Below are 17,376 nucleotides of genomic sequence, written 5' to 3'. Positions count from 1 at the left end.
AGGTCTTAAAGAGAGTGTAAAGAAAAATATCAGTGAAGTCTCAAACCAGAAGATATAATTTTTTTAATCTCCAAACTCTCCTGGATTTATAAGCATTTGAAAAACGGGATGACCTTTTGGGAGTTACCACCTGAGACACTACTATTCTCATATTTCATCTCGCTTGTGTTTTAGACATGGTAGAGCAGATTTGGTAAAGTATAAAAGGAACTAAATGTTTTAAATTTTTGCATGAAAATTTTTTGAGGGAGTAGGGGGGTATTTGTACTTTTAAGACTGCTTTCAGATTTCTGTCGAATGTGGCTTCAAGACTATACAGAGAAATGAACAAGACTGGAAAAATGAGAAGTGAGACCCTATTAACTTAGTGATAAACTACCCTCTATCACCATGTTAGGGCACATTGGCTGCTAGCAACAGAGACCAACTCTTTCCACCTTAAGCATATGAGGACTTTGTTGGAGGCAATCTGGATAGTGACCAGATTCCAAAGAATTGCTGAAGCACTGTGCTGCTGGAAGGAGAGCTCCAGGGAACTGTCAGGAATTCACTGACAATCATGTCTTCTTTGGACTCTGCCCCTGGAAACACTCAGCCCTAATGGCATCTGTCTGTTTTTCATCCTGCTATAGATAGATGCAGTCTGCCAGGAAAGAAAGTCCGATTGGTCTAGCCTGGGTCACATGCCCTCCCTTCAGACCCCCTTGAGACAGACAGGAGTAGAGGGATGGGAAGAGGTATGGTCCTCCGAAGGAAAAGCTGGGGTTGTTACCGAGAGAAGAGGGGAAGGGAGTACTGTGGCAAAGTAGAACCATCAAATGGAATTTTCTTTCCTGCTGCCCCTTGAGCCATATCACACCAAGTCAACATGAATGCAGTAGAAAGACCGTATTAAGATTAACAATCTACTTCTTCGCCATGTTTTTAGCGTTCTTTTTCTGATGTTTTTGTATGGATTCTCAGTGAAAAATTCTGGAAGAAAAGGCACTGAGCTGATAAAAAGGGATAGGTTAGGAAAGTTCAATGGTCAAAGCAGACTGCCAAACACATTCCTCATTGTTAGTAGAATTTTTTTTAAAAAGTCCAATTTACATTCAGACAGAGCTGAACAGGCATTCCTATAGCCCATTACATCAGCTATTGATGAAGCTCCTCACCAGACATCCACTAGGAAAACAGCTGCCATTGCTCCTCTATTCTATTTTCTCCCATAATTATAATAATAATGTGCTCGATAATTCATGCAGATTCTTGGTAAATCTTAATAAGAGTAACTGGAAACCAGTGCAATCAGTGTTCTAAATATACTCACCTTGACACTGGGAATTACCATGCATTTAAATGTAATGACATAAACTGTTCCTATCTGATTATAGTAACATACTGAGATGGTTTCCATATCAGATATGCATTTAATTAAAAGAATGTGTCAATGATGAGCATATAGGAAATGATTTATATAATTAATGATAAACATTGACTTTATAAATAACTTTATTTTTAATATTCCTATCCCTTCTCCCCTCTATCCAGAGTTCTGAGGTTCTCCTATGTGAAGAAAATCTTGCCCAACATTTGTATTTATTTTTTTTATTTGAAATGGAGTCTCACTCTGTCACCAGGCTGTAGTACAGTGGTGCAATCTCGGCTCACTGCAACCTCCACCTCCCGGGTTCAAGCAATTCTCCTGCCTCATCCTCCCGAGTAGCTGGGACTACAGGAGCACACCACCACACCTAGCTAATTTTTGTATTTTTGGTAGAGACAAGGTTTCACCATGTTAGCCAGGATGGTCTGGATCTCTTGACCTCATGATCTGCCCACCTTGGCTTCCCAAAATGCTGGGATTACAGGTGTGAGCCACCGTGCCCGGCCGCATTTGTATTTCTTTTAGGAAAAGTTTCCACAATTTGCCTGATATGTAGGCAGATGATCATTTACTTTGACGCCAATGAAGCTTTGATTTCAGTATCCCTCACTTCTATGGGCCTCTTCCAAGTCCCTGTAGCTAACTTTATATTTTTGTGGAATTTTTCTTAAAGATAATACCTCAAGTTGTGTTAGCTTTAGGCCCTACAAACCTGGATCTGTCCTGTTGTAGATATTGTAGATGTAACTAACCCACATAGGCTATCCTCCCTGCCACACCCCGATTGTTCAGGCTGCATCAACCCAGATTTGGAACATTGTACATTCATTGGTTTTGTTACGAAATCCAATAAACAGCTAGGATTTTGCAAGGTCATTTTTTCCTTTTTAAAATATTTTCTGAATATATGGTGGAGAATGGGTTAGGAATCATGGAGACATGGGAGACCTACATTATGAAAAAATAGAAAAATATCATATTAGACACTTATGTCCACTGGACTTCTTTCTTAGCCTCACTTCTACCAAGATTCTCACCCTTCTACTTTTGGTCTCTTGCTCTCCTTTCTCTGGATCCTCCTTCTGACTTTTCCCTGAGGTCTCCAAGCTCCTTTGCCTTCTGTTATGCAGTGTGTATAACTCCTACCCCTGGCTTGCTTGCTTGTCTACAATAGGACCTGGGGACATTTAACTGGCCTCTGATCCTTAGAAAATGCTTTAATAAAAATTTTTTATTGAGTTTGTTCTCCAATCATTGAGGTGCCTTAAATATCACTAACATGACTCTTCAAACTATTTTGTTTTCTAAAAACGTGCAATGCTTCAATTCACAATTGCAAGGATATGAAATCAACCTAAGTGCCTATCAACCAACAAGTGGATAAAGAAAATGTGATTATATGTGTGTGTATGTATATATATATATATATATATATATATATATATATAATGGAATACTACTCAGCCATAAAAAGGAATGAAATAATGTCTTTTGTAGCAACTTGAATGGAGCTGGAGGTCATTATTCTAAGTGAAATAACTCAGGAATAGGAAAGCAAATATCATATGTTCTTACTTACAAGTGGGAGCTAAGCTATGAGGATACAAAGGCATAAGAATGATATAATGGACTTTGGGGACTCAGGGTGGCAGGAAAGGCTGGGAGGGGGATGAAGGATAAAGGACTACATATTGGGGCCAGGTGTGGTGGCTGACACCTGTAATCCCAGCACTCTGGGAGGCTGAGGCAGGTGGATCATGAGGTCAGGAGTTCGAGACCAGCCTGACCAATATGGTGAAACCCCGTTTCTACTAAAAATATAAAACTAGCTGGTCATGGTGGTACATGCCTGTAGTCCCAGCTACTTGGGAGGCTGAGGCAGGAGAATTGTTTGAACCCAGGAGGCAGAGGTTGCAGTAAACCGAGACCATGCCACTGTGCTCCAGCCTGGGAGACAGAGCAAGACTCTGTCTCAAAAAAAAAAAAAAAAAAGACTACATATTAGGTATAATGTATACTGCTTGGGTGATGGGTACACTAAAATCTCAGAAATCACCATTAAAGAAACTAGCCATGTAACCAAATACCACCTGTACCCCCAAAACTATTGAGATAAAAATAAACATTAACAAAAAATAAAAATAAAGTATGCAATTCTTGCACCAAGGATAATTTTAGAAATTGAAATATTCTCAACCTCCACATTTTTACAAGCATGTTTTCACGTTTGACCTGTACGTAATTTAAAAACATTTGGGATTGCATAATTTTCCGCCAGTTACTGTCATGTGTCATCTTCTAGACTAGGAGTAGTAGCACACAGTAGAGGTTCAACACATGAATGTTGAATGCTTATTGATGAAATTACTATTTATATAAGAGGTGGCATATTGGTATCCATGTTTAATATGACTTGATATGAGAAGCTGCAGGAAACACACACTGACTGGGCCTTTCCCCAGAGCGTTCACAGAGTCTCTATAGATTGGAAGAACAAAGAAAGGGAAAGACAAGAAAACAAAAGTAATGTGTCTGTTTACAATTTAAATGATTCATAATGAGGACATTTTGAACTAATGTCAACTATTGACATTCGTGTGCCTCCATAATATAAACAATGCTTTACAGGCATTGGATTTTCACAAAAAGATACATTCTTTTTTTTCAGGTTCATTTTCTTTATTATTAAAAAAAATCCTCAGAAATCAATAATGGAAACTTCTAAACCACGATAGATAATGTGCAAAAATCATTACCAGGAAAATCATAACAGATACATTCTTTTTGTGAAAAATAATTTCACTTTTCAGACACCATTTAAAAAAATATTGCACCCAAGAAAATACAGCGATAAATATGTAAAATGACAAAGAATGGATTTTATGATATAGAAAAGAGCTAACAAGGCTTTTTGCTCCTTTCAAATTATCTGAATCCTACTGAATATTATACAGGGAAAAGCAATTTTCAAAATAGCAACTGAAGAAATAAAGTATTTTTAGGGCTCTGAAATGGCTTCTACTTCCTAGGACTCCTTGCTTGTACCAAATTGTAATTTATATTTCCCTTTGATTAGTGCCAATTCTTTTCTCAAAAGGGAGACATATTTTCTGATTCAACCCAAGTGTCCCCTTGATGCCATCTGTTATTGTTGTCTCATCCTTAGAGTTGACTTGTTCCAATTTTTTGATTCAGATAGTAAGAATGCAGTAGTCAGGGGAAAAATTTCTGGCTGAAGTGCCAGCATATCCTATCAGGTATTTCTTAGGTTTTGTCACAGTGCCACTTGACTAGGATGAAGAGGATAACAGCCATGGAGGTGTTATCATCATGCTGCTGGAAGGCTGACAGTCCCTCACTGAGTAGGTTGAAGGGATGTGTAAATGAACCAACTCGGTATTTTAGTGGAGCTCTTACTATCAACCATTTCCTCAAATAAGCTTAAAAGACAATAGTTATATCAACTCTTACAGCTCAATATCTTTATTTCTAAGAGAAAACATTCACACCAGAATTTTCCATGGTAAGTCATAACTTGGGAACACTTGGTTCAGCATATCTTATAAGGCACAAAATTTAATAGAATAAAATAGAGATTAAATTTTAACATTTTAAAACGTGTTTTTATTTTACTTGTTCCTATGACACTATGTCCTGTAACCCCATCTCCTGTTCCCTCTCAATCGGTTTAATTGTCATACATTTTCTTAGCACCAGACATAAACTGAAAAATCTAAACCTAAAATATTTTTATGGACAGATTGACAAGAAACTGGATTTCATATTAGGAGACATTGTTAGTTTGGAACAACATGTTCTTTTAAAAAGTACAAATGGCCAAGGACTTCTGTCAAAATTCATTTTGAAAATTAGAAAGTAAATAAAGCAAACATAAGAAAAATTTCCCTTTAGCTTTTTTTCTCTGTTATTACAATATATTTTTTTAAATGACAGCAGCCTCCATTTATCGCTTCACCTATTGATGTAACCATAGTGGTATCATTGATTTCCAATTTTGAGGCAATCTTTTTCTTGCTGTTGGAAGCCCAAGTCTATTCATTTATTATTGTGTGTACTCAGGGGAGGGAGATGAGCGCATTGATCTAGTGGTGCACCAGCTGGTAAATATTTAATGTTTATTCCCATCATTAAAATTATTTTAGGTTGGGATATTGACAGTTATTCACATGCACAGATTGGTATAGCCTACAGTACATAACATACTCTTCAGTCGGTTATACTTCATTGCAGCTTTGCAGATTGACTTACTTGCTGTGTAGTAGTTTTGCAGCATTATTTTCCAGATGGTTGTCCTATTGTTCAGATTTGAATTTCAGTTAAACTTGATGTCTTCTGGTGGAAGGATTATGTAAAAGACACTTGATCCCTGCACCTGAACATTGTTAGAACTTTAGCATCCTCGAATGTACTTAAGAATCATCAACCTTTATAACGATCATAACACCTATGTTTTCTCATGTTATTTCTTACTGGAGATCCTTTGCTGCACCAAGAGAAATTCTACTTTCAGATTTTCATCATGCAATGAGTACTTTGCTTCTTGCCATGCTAGTTATTTAAATTCAAACCTTTGCTTTTATTTTGGGATCTTTGGTGTTCTGCACAGCCTCAGTCTTGGAAGCCATTGTCATCTTCCCAGGTATCATATACCTGTTGGTCCTTACAGGGGATCATGAAGGCCCAGACATATCTGAGACAGTTCTTCTAGAAACCCATTTCCTGCTGGGTTGGCTCTGATCAGCTCGAATTTTGACATCAAGGTCACGGGGCTTTTTGATCCTTGCATTGATTCTTGCCTTTTGTTCTTGGATTTGACACTTGGCTTCTATCTTTTGGCCTTTGAGCTTCCTTTTTACCCCAACGATTTTTGGTCTGGCTGTCCCCCTGGCTCTGAGTAGTCACAGCTTCTTCTGTTTTTCATCCAAGCCGAAAGTATCCAGTCCTGATCCTAGCCAAGTACTTGATCATCAACCCAGTTGAGTCAGACCAGCTGCCCCTTCAAGAGGAAAAATTCACATATTGTTTGATCTTTTCTGTCTCCTTTACAACAAAACAGGTATAAGACTCCTGCTTTCTGGTTAGGGGCTTCAGAGGTTCTGTGCTATTATAGCAGTATTTCTAGTTCCATTTAAAAATTGTAAATTAATATAAACTACAGCTTATTCATTAAAAATTACACATTCATTGGCTTCTCTACAGAATTAGTTCTATAATTTCTCTCATCTTTGGGGAAGCTCGTGAGAGTCTGAGATAAGTAGGATCTCTAAACAAACTTTTGGCTAGTCATACTTGTGAAATAAACAGGAAATTGGAAAACAGTGAAATATTCTACCTATTGTATGTTTAATTCAGCAAGTGCATTTTTTTTTTTTTTTTTTTTTTTTTTTTGGAGACGGAGTTTTGCTCTTGTTGCCCAGGCTGGAGTGCAATGGTGTGATCTCAGCTCACCACAACCTCTGCCTCCCAGGTTCAAGCAATTCTCCCGCCTCAGCCTCCCAAGTAGCTGTGATTACAGAAATGCACTACCATGCCCGGCTAATTTTGTACTTTTTGTAGAGACGGCGTTTCTCCATGTTGGTCAGGCTGTTCTCAAACTCCTGACCTCAGGTGATCTGCCTGCCTCGGGCTCCTAAAGTGCTGGGATTACAGGTGTGAGCCACTGCACCCAGCCTCATCAAGTGCATTTTTAAAAGAGAAGTTTCTTTCTGCATAGTTCTAATAAGGGATTAATCAAATATGATAAAAGATAATGTTTTGTTAAAAAAATTATGGGTGTTGAAGGAGGCAGCCTGCCTGGGTTCCACAACTGGCTTTGTGTGATTTTGGACGAGTCATTCAATCTTTTGGGCCTTGGTTTCGTCATCTCTGAGTGATAATGTTTTGAGGATAAAATAAAATAACCTATGAAGTATTTAGCATGGGGGCCTTCTTCACATTAAGAGCTAAATAAATGTTATCATGATATGTATATTAGTTGACTGCTTTCATCTAAAAGTAACAGAAATTCTGATTCAAACTGTCTCAAACACTAAGGAAGTTTTTTTTCTCATGTAACAGGAAGATCAATGGTAGGGCATTGGTTACCTCCCTTAAGGGTAACTGTGAGTCCACAGTTCCATGATGTAATAGAGATCCAGGTTCTTTCCACCTGTGATCTCCAATTCTTAGTGTCAGCTTCATGCATAGGTAGTAACATGGTCATAGCAGTTTCTACATATGACAAAACCCAGAAGAACAAGGGATGCTATTTGTGGACTGAATGTGTCTCCCCAGAATTCATGTTAAAACCCTATTCCCCAGTGTGATAGCATTAGGAGTTGGGCCTTTGAGAGGTTAGTAGGATTAGATAAGGTCATAATGGTGGAGCCCTCATAAATGGGATTAGCGCCCTTATAAGAGTCACAAGAGAGCTTATTTCCCTTCTCTGCTCTCCACCATGTGAGGATAAAATGAGAAGTCAGCAGTCTGGAACCCAGAAGAGAAACCTCATCAGAAACTGACCATGCTGGCACCCTAAAACTGGGACTTCCAGCCTCCAGAATTGTAAGAAATATACTTCTGTTGTTTATAAGCCACCCAGTTTAGGATATTTTGTTATAGCAGCCTAAACTGACTAAGATATTATTCCATTTTGCAGCTTTCTCTTAAACACGGGGAATGGGAACCCTCATGAAAACATCTTTGTACTTTTCTTTGACCATTACCGAATCAATCACTAACAAAGGAAGTGAAATTCCCCTTAGGCTCACCAGATACATCTTCTGAATTTGAAAACGGAGTTTTTTTTTTTGCGGGGGGACAAGGGAGTGGATATTCCAAAATTATGCAAACAACTCTGATGGCGTAAGAACATCTTCAGGGCCCGGTGTTACAAGTAATTGAGTTCTCTGCTCCTTTGGAGATGTATCATATTGACATCACTGAGGAAAAAGTACCAAGAAATAGGTTTTCCTTGCTAGCCATTAGGATGATTTTCAAGATCCTAATTTTTGTAGAATAAAGAAGTTAAATATAGAATTTTTGGTACTTCTCACATTTAAAATAGGATAGTAAAATACTGATTCTTCAGTATCAATTTTTAAATGATTTCATTACAATAACTTAATTTGCTTGGGCATTTCACATTCTTGTGGTTTGAGCCTTAACGTACCCGTGGAGGAAGGTAGGGCAAATATAAATGTGTTTATTTCACAGATGTAACCAGAGATGGAAAGACAAAGTGATTGTAGTTAATGTCACTCTTCTGACTAACCCTAACCCCAGGCCTTTTCATTTTACCATGCACCATGTGCCTATTATTTCCCTTGATGTTCTGTCTCTTCAACTAGGGGATATGCTATTTAAGGCAAGGGATTTATCTTCTATGTAGTCTAGTGTCTAGTATTTTAGGTTTAAGAAATGTTTGTTGATTATAAATGATTTGCTAAACTAAAACAAGATTAAAAATCTTGAGTTTGAATCTTTCCTTGACAATGATACACTTCTAGGCAAAACAATTAATCTCCTGCCTGCATCAGTCGTAGAGGGCATTTATTTATACACAAGGAAACTCGTTATCTTCTGAAGCTAAAAAGAAAGGCAGTTTGGGTCCTAATTTCCTCTTCTTGGCTTTTCATGGCTACTTCATAGAATTTTTCTCAGATTAGACTGTGTTTTAAGGCACAAAGCCACTAGCACACCAGAAAACCTGAGGATTATAAAGTAAGCCAAAAACAGAAGTAAACAAAGCCAAAATCAAACCCAACCAAGACAAACAAAAAAGAAAAACTGAAACCATTCCCTGGAAGCAAACAGAATTATCAGCTTCCAAATAGGGCTTTTCCAGGAGAGAGGAGCACAATCAATTAGAAATTGATCAAACTAATATACACAGTTCAGGATAAGATAACAGCACCAGCATCAACAAAATCTACCATGATTCAGTAGTCTAAGATATATGAGGTGGTTTGGCTCTGTGTCCTCAGGTGGGCCAAATCTCATCTCGAATTGTAATCTCCACGTGTCAGGGGAGGGACCTGGTGGGAGGTGATTGAATCATGGGGCGGACTTCCCCCTTGCTGCTCTTGGGATAGTGAGTCTTCAAGAGATCTGATGGTTTAAAAGTTTGTGGCACTTTGCCCCTGTCTCTCCTGCCACTATGAGGGGACATTTCTGGCTTCCCCTTTGCCTTTTGCTATGATTGTAAGTTTCCTGAGAACACCCAGGTCATGCTTCCTGTAAGCCTGTGGAACTGTGAGTTAAACCTCTTTTCTTCATAAATTACTCAGTCTTAGGTAGTTCTTTATAGCAGTATGAAAATGGATTAATAGAATATATGAGACCACTTTCCGGCATAAATAAATAATTTTTATTAAGTTATGTCATTATTATCTGAGAAGAACTTTCTAAATGAATTAAATAGTACTGAGTTTTCTGATAGCGTCTCTTTTTGATTGGTGCTCTGTCGATTCCATTGGAAACACCTGTATGGGTCATTTCTATCCTTGGACTTAGTTGGGAGGATTCCTCCCTGAAAGGGCCAGGGTGATCAGTGCAAGGCTAGAATCTAAACCCAGTTGGAGAAATATGTGGCATTGTACCAGTGGTTATCTGCTTGGAGTCATTTAAAAAGCAGGCTAATTATTATTATTATTTTCTATTTTCACCTGATGAACTCTGTAACATTCCAAAATCACTTTGTATTTTATCAGTGCTTTCATAACAAAATTAATAGGATCATCTGAATGGACTGTTACTGCAAAAGCTTTTAGAGGCAATAAAAGTCTTTATTCTGTGGTGTGTGGTCTGTGCAAATCCACAGGAAGAAAAATACCTAAAAATGTATATTAGCATTCATTCAGAATATGACAATTCCCAGTAATATGTGAACAAACAAAATAATTTTAAAAATTCTAATTATTAAAGTTGGTTATTTAAGTATAGCATATTTATTTTATGAATGCTATTTGTAAGCAAACTTTGTGATTTGTTTCACCTTTGATGAATGAGAGAGATTTGAGAGCTATGAAAACTGTACTGTTTCTGATGTAGCACCTATGGCTCTGGTTGTGATTAAAACAATAAGCATTTTTTAAAACCAGCAAACAGGCTGGACACCGTGGCTCCCGCCTGTAATCCCAGCACTTTGGGAGGCTGAGGCAGGCGGATCATTTGAGGTCAGGATTTCGAGAACAGCTTGGCCAACATGTCGAAACCCCGTCTCTACTAAAAAAAAAAAAAAAAAAAAAAAAAAAAGAAAAATTAGCTAGGCATGGTGGCACTTGCCTGTAATCCCAGCTACTCAGGAAGCTGAGGCACCGGAATCACTTGAACCTGGGAGGCAGAGCTTGCAGTGAGCTGAGATGGCACCACTGCACTCCAGCCTAGGTCACAGAGCAACACTGTGTCTCAACAGAACAAAACAAAAAACAACAACAAACAGGCTATTTCAGTATTATGGTAAATGTTGCACTTTTCAACAGATGCACCCTGAGTTCTTAGATTATCTAGTTCCTTTATGTTCTCTCCTTTTAAAAACTGGCCTGCATTTTAGTCACTTCACCAGAGAAGTTAAAAAAAAAAGAATGAACCAGGCATGGTGGCGCATGCCTGTAAATCCAGCTACTCAGGAGGCTAAGGTGAGAGGATTCCGTGAGCCCAGGTGTTCCCGGTTGCACTGAGCTGTGATCATGCCACCACACTCCAGCCTGGGCACAGAGTGAGATCCTGCCTCTTAAAAAAGTGAACTAACTGTGATGGCTAAATGGAATTCTCTTGTTTGAAATATCTTTCAGACACTCATCTTGGCCTTGTCTTCTTATTTATTAAAGCTACTTCCAAGCCTGATAGTCACTGAGTTTTAATGATGTGCTGAATTGTTTGTAAGCCTCTTTGCTGTTTTGGTTTAGTAAAGCATGGCAGCCCCGTTTTAATTGACAGCGGCTCTATTCCAATTAACTGCCAATGACCCTGACAAGTTACTTTCCGGCCAGTATATTTCCATAAAATATTTCTTCATGTTAGGCGAAAGCAAATTTGAATTTATAGTTCAGGTAAAGAGAAAGGGCATTTGAAAGTCCTGATATAATTGCTGATTCCTTGTTGGAAACACATTTAGCTGTAGTTTCAGCAATACTTTCTATTAATCTTATTGCTAAGTTATTAAAATACTACTGAGGAAAAAGGATTAATTCATTAAATCTGACAAGTTCTGTTGATTTTAGATGGCGGGTACATCTGTAAGCACTAGAGCATCACTCAGTTATGTAGATCTTCAGTAAATATTGCCCTGAACTATGGCAGCTAAGGGAAATTGCTGAAAGAGGCAATGGGTTCTTATATAAGGCAGTGCATGAAGGAATATTGTTTGCTTGTAATAGTTTGAATATGTCCAAGTTATAATCTGGGGAATGGACTAAATGACTTCATGAATTTCTTCTAGACCAAAGAGTCGATGACATTTCACCACAATTAAATCTAATTGACCTTAAATTTCAATATTGTGTTCAGACCCCATATACTCCATTGCTTATTTTCATATGTAACCTAGATGCAAAATAAATCCTTTCATGCTCCTGATAGCTAAATATTGTTTTATAAGACCCTTGCTAAATCCATGCCTTACGATTTCTGGTAATTTTAAGAACCTTTCACTCAGAGTCTATTTTTCTGCATCTCTTTTATCCTTCATCAACCAGAGTTCAAAATTATTTTCCTGCTTATTTCAGAGTAGGTCTCAAATGCCTCTCCTCCCCTAAACTTGCATACCTAACTCATAAAAGTACTCAAGAGAACAAAGGAGGCTTCATCTCCTTATATAGCAGTTGGGGGCCATTGCTAGCAAAAAAAGAAAAAATAGAGACGATATGGGGAGAATGGAAGGTCACTGGTCTACAATGTTTTTCCCTGCATATTTTTTAATCAAAATTTATTTAAGTGATAACAGCTGGTCAAATGTTTTTCTAGTCTAATTCAAAGAGGATTACCTCCTAGGGTGCCCAGTCACTTTGGCAAGACAGCAGTTTATTAAGCATATGTCACATTTGATTCCATTAGCTCTCCTTTCCCAAACATCAGCTGCAAAAGAATCTTTCTAGTTCCTTTTCTAGCCTCTCTCCCTTCCAAGTTATCTTAAAAACTTTATTCAATGGCATAACAACCTGTCTGGAACTATTTAAAAGTAGCCTGCTCTGTCTGTTTGTTAGCACTCATCTCTGAGCATAATCTCTGTAACTTCTCCACTTACATCAGGATACGGCCTAGGAAAGTGGGGCAAAAGTGAAATTCCAACACAGTTGTGTCCAGTTGATGCTGACAAGCCCTGCTATTTCAGCCTGGTCTCTGTTAGGAATATAGTTGCAGCTTTAGCTAAAAGGTAGCACATTGAGATAAGTTAGAAAGGTATCCAGAATACATTCCCATTGTAATTTTTTTCTTTGTATTTATAATCAAATCCTCATTAAGCCTATAGGACCACCTGGTACTATTACAGTGAATAACGAATTCAGTACACATAATGCATCCAGCTGGGAATACTTAAGAAAGCTCAATACTTTCTGATGTTTTTAATAAAAATAGGTTTTAATACTTAAAAATTGCAAGATGTAGGTTTCATTGGATGCTGGTCTAAATTAGAATAAACCATAGTTGAATATTTCCTTATCACTTGAGAAATGCTATTGAATGTCTTTTGATTGTTTTCTTAGCCGCAGCTGAGTGTAGCAATTTTTTTCTGAACATATTTGAGAGTTTGCAGAACTGCTTACAATAGACACTTACACAATTATATGTTTGAATTTAGTTAGTAGGACTCTGAAGTAGTTATATATTTAAATCTGCAGAATGAGGCTCTGGTATTTGTTCAGTTGTAAGCTTTGGCAGTGTGGCAAATCTATACGTTTATCTCTTTACCTATTAAGCTTGCAGTTACCTACGTGATATACTCTTTTTCCTTGGAAGATATCTGTTTTCATTGTATTCTGAAATTTGTTTCATCTTCCTTTCATATTTTTTCATTTAATTCAAGGATTAACTTTATTATGTCTCTTCTCCCTTTCCCCTACCTACCAACAGCTACAACATTTTCATGATGTTCTAAATCTTGTAGCACGGAATAGAATATAAATGGAATTCCAAACAAGCAAATGCATAATAATCCATCACCTTTTTCTAGGGCGGACAGATATCAAAGGAAGTTTATGCTTTGCTTTCAGGGTTTTTACATTCACGTATTATTTTCACTGAGGCATTTAAAATACTTTATTAAGTTTTAGTGTTTTCTGAGGATCTTCTTATTTTATATAAACTGATATGTTGAGTAAGCAAAATATTTCTTTCTGTAGTTCTGCTGTTGGGCTATTCCAAAGAAATATGTTCTTTTTTCAGGAAGGCTATGCAAGTGTGCTTGATTTGTAGTTCCAGGGCCAGCAGCAAACTACTCAACACCACAGTTTCAAATAATAAGACCAATGCCCTCATTTTACAGAAGAGCAGATACATCTAGAAGAAAAGTGAGATAGCTAAGTTAACAGCAGAGCTTGATGTACCTTCAAGTATAACCTTGTTGCTTCTCGTGTAGGAGTTTTCCCACATTTATTGAGCACCGATTGCATGCCAAGACTGTGTTGATGACATTTTTATATGGTATACATTTCTCCTTAATCTTTATGACTTTGCAAACTTCATATCCCCATATTGTCTCTATATAGTACATATAACTATGAAAAGCACATTAATAGCTACTGTTTACATACATTTTAAGACATATTGGACCTAAGCAAACCAGACAAATGATAATACTAATTCACCTAAAAGAAGGACACTAACATAATAAGTAATAGGATTTGTTATCCCAGAAGTAGTGATTCCAGATAATTTGACACACTTTTCATATATATTTTCAAATAAGTTACAATGTAAAAATCAAGAGATCATAGGCTCTGATATCAGAAAGGCCCAGGTTCAAATCCCATCTCTATCATCTATTGGTTGTGACTCTTGGCCATGTTACTTGGACCTGGGGAAAATCAACGTACAAATAGAAATATGTATGATTTAGCAAGCATGTCTGATTGGGACATGGCCAGGATGCTATGAGAACATGGAGAAGGGGCCCCTAGCAAGGCTGGAGGTATTGGAGAAGCCATACCTGACCCTCTACAATTGAAAAGCTAACATTCAGATCTGTGGGATGATCTGAAAGATGTAGGAAAGGTCTCTTGTTCAAAAAATATATCCTTCCATTATCAACCCTTTCAGTAATATACAGCTAGGATAGACTTGCTATTGTTATAACTTCTTTAGGATCAGACTTTCTCCATAAAATAAAAACATGTCCAGAGAGTGGGGTAGTATATTCAGAACATATATCCCTGCTCTCTCTTTCCTCTTACATGAGAGGAGGGGCAGGGATTTGGGGAAATAAACAAGGATAAAGGGTTGTATATAAATGGAACATTATCCAGCCCCCAAAAAGGGAATCCTGCGCTTTGCAACAATACAGGTGAACTGTGAGCAACATTATGTTAGACTAATCACTGAAGGGCAAATACTGCAGGATTCAAGAGTTATCCAAAATAGCCAAACACAGAAAAGCAGAGAGTAGGTGGTTGCAGGAGTTGGGGGAAGGGGAAATGGGAAGTTGCTGTTCAAGGGGCTTAAAGTGTCAGTTATGCAAGACGATCTAGAGACCTGTTATACAGCATTGTGCCTATAGTTAGCCTATAGATACTGATTATACACTGAAAATTTTGTTGAGATCTCATGTTAAGTGTTCTTATCATGATAATAACGGTTGTGAGGAAGAGACTGGAAGGGATTTGGTGAAAGTGCTGAGCCCAGATGTCTGGAAGGGCACTTCTCAGCAGCAGGAAGGGAGTGGGCAGTGGGTGTGGGTGTGGGTGAATGGTAAGGAAGAATTCCACTGAATCAATGATTTTTCTCAGGCCCAGATGAGTTCGTGAATTATTTAACAGTAGAGACAAATTTTGGTACCGTGACCATGTAAAAAACTGACACTTGGAAACCTCAGCGTGTCAAAGAAGGGTTTTTCTTCATCTACAGTTTCAGCTTTTACATTTTATGTAAACAACCATGAGAGGGGAGTGAGCCTACCTACGAATGTGGAAGGTGCAGTAAAATAGCTACTACAAAGGAATTACCTTTCACATGAATACAGTTTTATGTATTTGTCAAAGCCTGAAGCCACGGTTGCCTGAGAGCTAAAATATGAAGAGCATCTTTGGGAAAGGTATCTAACCAATCCTAAAGCTGTGGTTTTCAATCCCGTGTGTCTTGTTACACTGGCCTGCTGACTGTGCTAGGAAATGGGATTTCCCTTAGATCTCCTAAGTGCACCACTGGGCAACGTGGGCCACAGTGTTCGGTTCACATATCCTCTGAGGCTTCCGTTTTAACCCTTGGAAAACCAAATAACTTAAGGTTTACTTCATTTCCGGCATCCCAGCTTATGTGCTTTTAATAAGGTAGATTGCTACCATAACTTGTCAACACAAAAAGTCAGTGACATGAGCAAGGCATGCTTTTGGAGTAATTTTTAGTATAGGACCTCATTTTCAAATATAGGTATGCACATTAAATATGACCTAGAGCAACATAATATTTTCATGTGCCTTATATGTCAAAATGTTATCAAATATTTGAAGACAAATGAGTAATAATTAAAGATGAATTAAAAAGTTGTTTTATGCAGAATAAGTGAGAATTCTTAAATAGCTAAATAGGGTAACAGATTGATGGTTATTAACATATGAAGAGTATTTTAACTCAATGCCTTTAGAAAGAATATGCAGTTAGACATATGTTTATAGAAATACATTACAACAATAGAGAGTAGATATAATTCTAAACTTCGTGAAATTTTTAGGGAGTTAACACTAAAAATGAAAACAAAATCACTTTTAAAAACGTTAATTTTTGTTTTTATTTAAGGCTTAAGCATTTCAAAAAATCCTTTTAAGGAATTATTCATATTTGCGAGGAATAATTAAAAGCAGACTGTCAACTCAAGATTTAAAAGGAGAAACAAATCTTTAAAAGTATGTACAACAGCCATGAAAATCATCACTGATCCAGGTATAATGAAGGCTATAACGAATGCAAACAAGAAGTTATTAGATGTTGTTAGACAGGGTAACTATGATGACAACCAAACATTCACAAGAAAATTGATAAGCTGCAAATTTAGGAATTTCAGAAGTGATGCTGAAGTTTGCATTTGACTGTTTGGCCTTCTGAAGGCCAAGGCCAAGGCTGAAGCTAATTAGCAGGTTTTGGAAAATTCTGTGGCTGAATTTAAGCTGCTGTGCATCTCCACATTTGGAGGGAATAAGAACTGCCTTAGACAGTAGCATATCATTAGAATTAATAAAGGTAAGTCATTTGATAAGTGTGTGCCTGCCATTCAGAGTAAGCGTGAACAATGCTTACTCAGGAACCCATCAAAGCCACTTGTAGGAGAGAACATTACCACACCCAGGTACACAGAGGCAAAGACTTGACATACTTTGGGACAAAAGGTCTTGGTTTCCATTGGTGCCACAAAGTAATTACCCAGGTAAACCTCAGGGTCTTAGCTTCTGCGGTGTGATTTACCACATTCCTAACATAAATGTTTTCTTAACATTATTTTCCTTATATGATGTAATAGACTTAAGTCATCAAAATCTAGCCGGATCTCCAAGTCAAATTTGGCAGGAGGAAAGGAAAGAATGGAAGGCCATATTGTCTTAGGAGGATGAAAGATCCTATGACAACCTCTTTGAGGTTGAAAGAGATAAGGTTTCCAACCCACATTTACCTTCTTTCATTAATTTCCTCCATTTGACTAAGGAGAAAATGATCTAAAATAGCAATGTATGAAAAACTAGATATGTTGCAAACACATAATATTAAACACCACGGGGATTGTCTCTGTGTTGGAGAGCCTTGTTTCTATGATCTTATTGAATCACTAGTGTAAGCTGACCAGTAAATTCTGCAGTTGGAAA

This window comes from Pan paniscus, chromosome 14 (assembly GCF_029289425.2).
Source record: "Pan paniscus chromosome 14, NHGRI_mPanPan1-v2.0_pri, whole genome shotgun sequence".
Lineage (NCBI taxonomy): Eukaryota > Metazoa > Chordata > Mammalia > Primates > Hominidae > Pan > Pan paniscus.
This window is presented reverse-complemented; position numbering follows the sequence as displayed.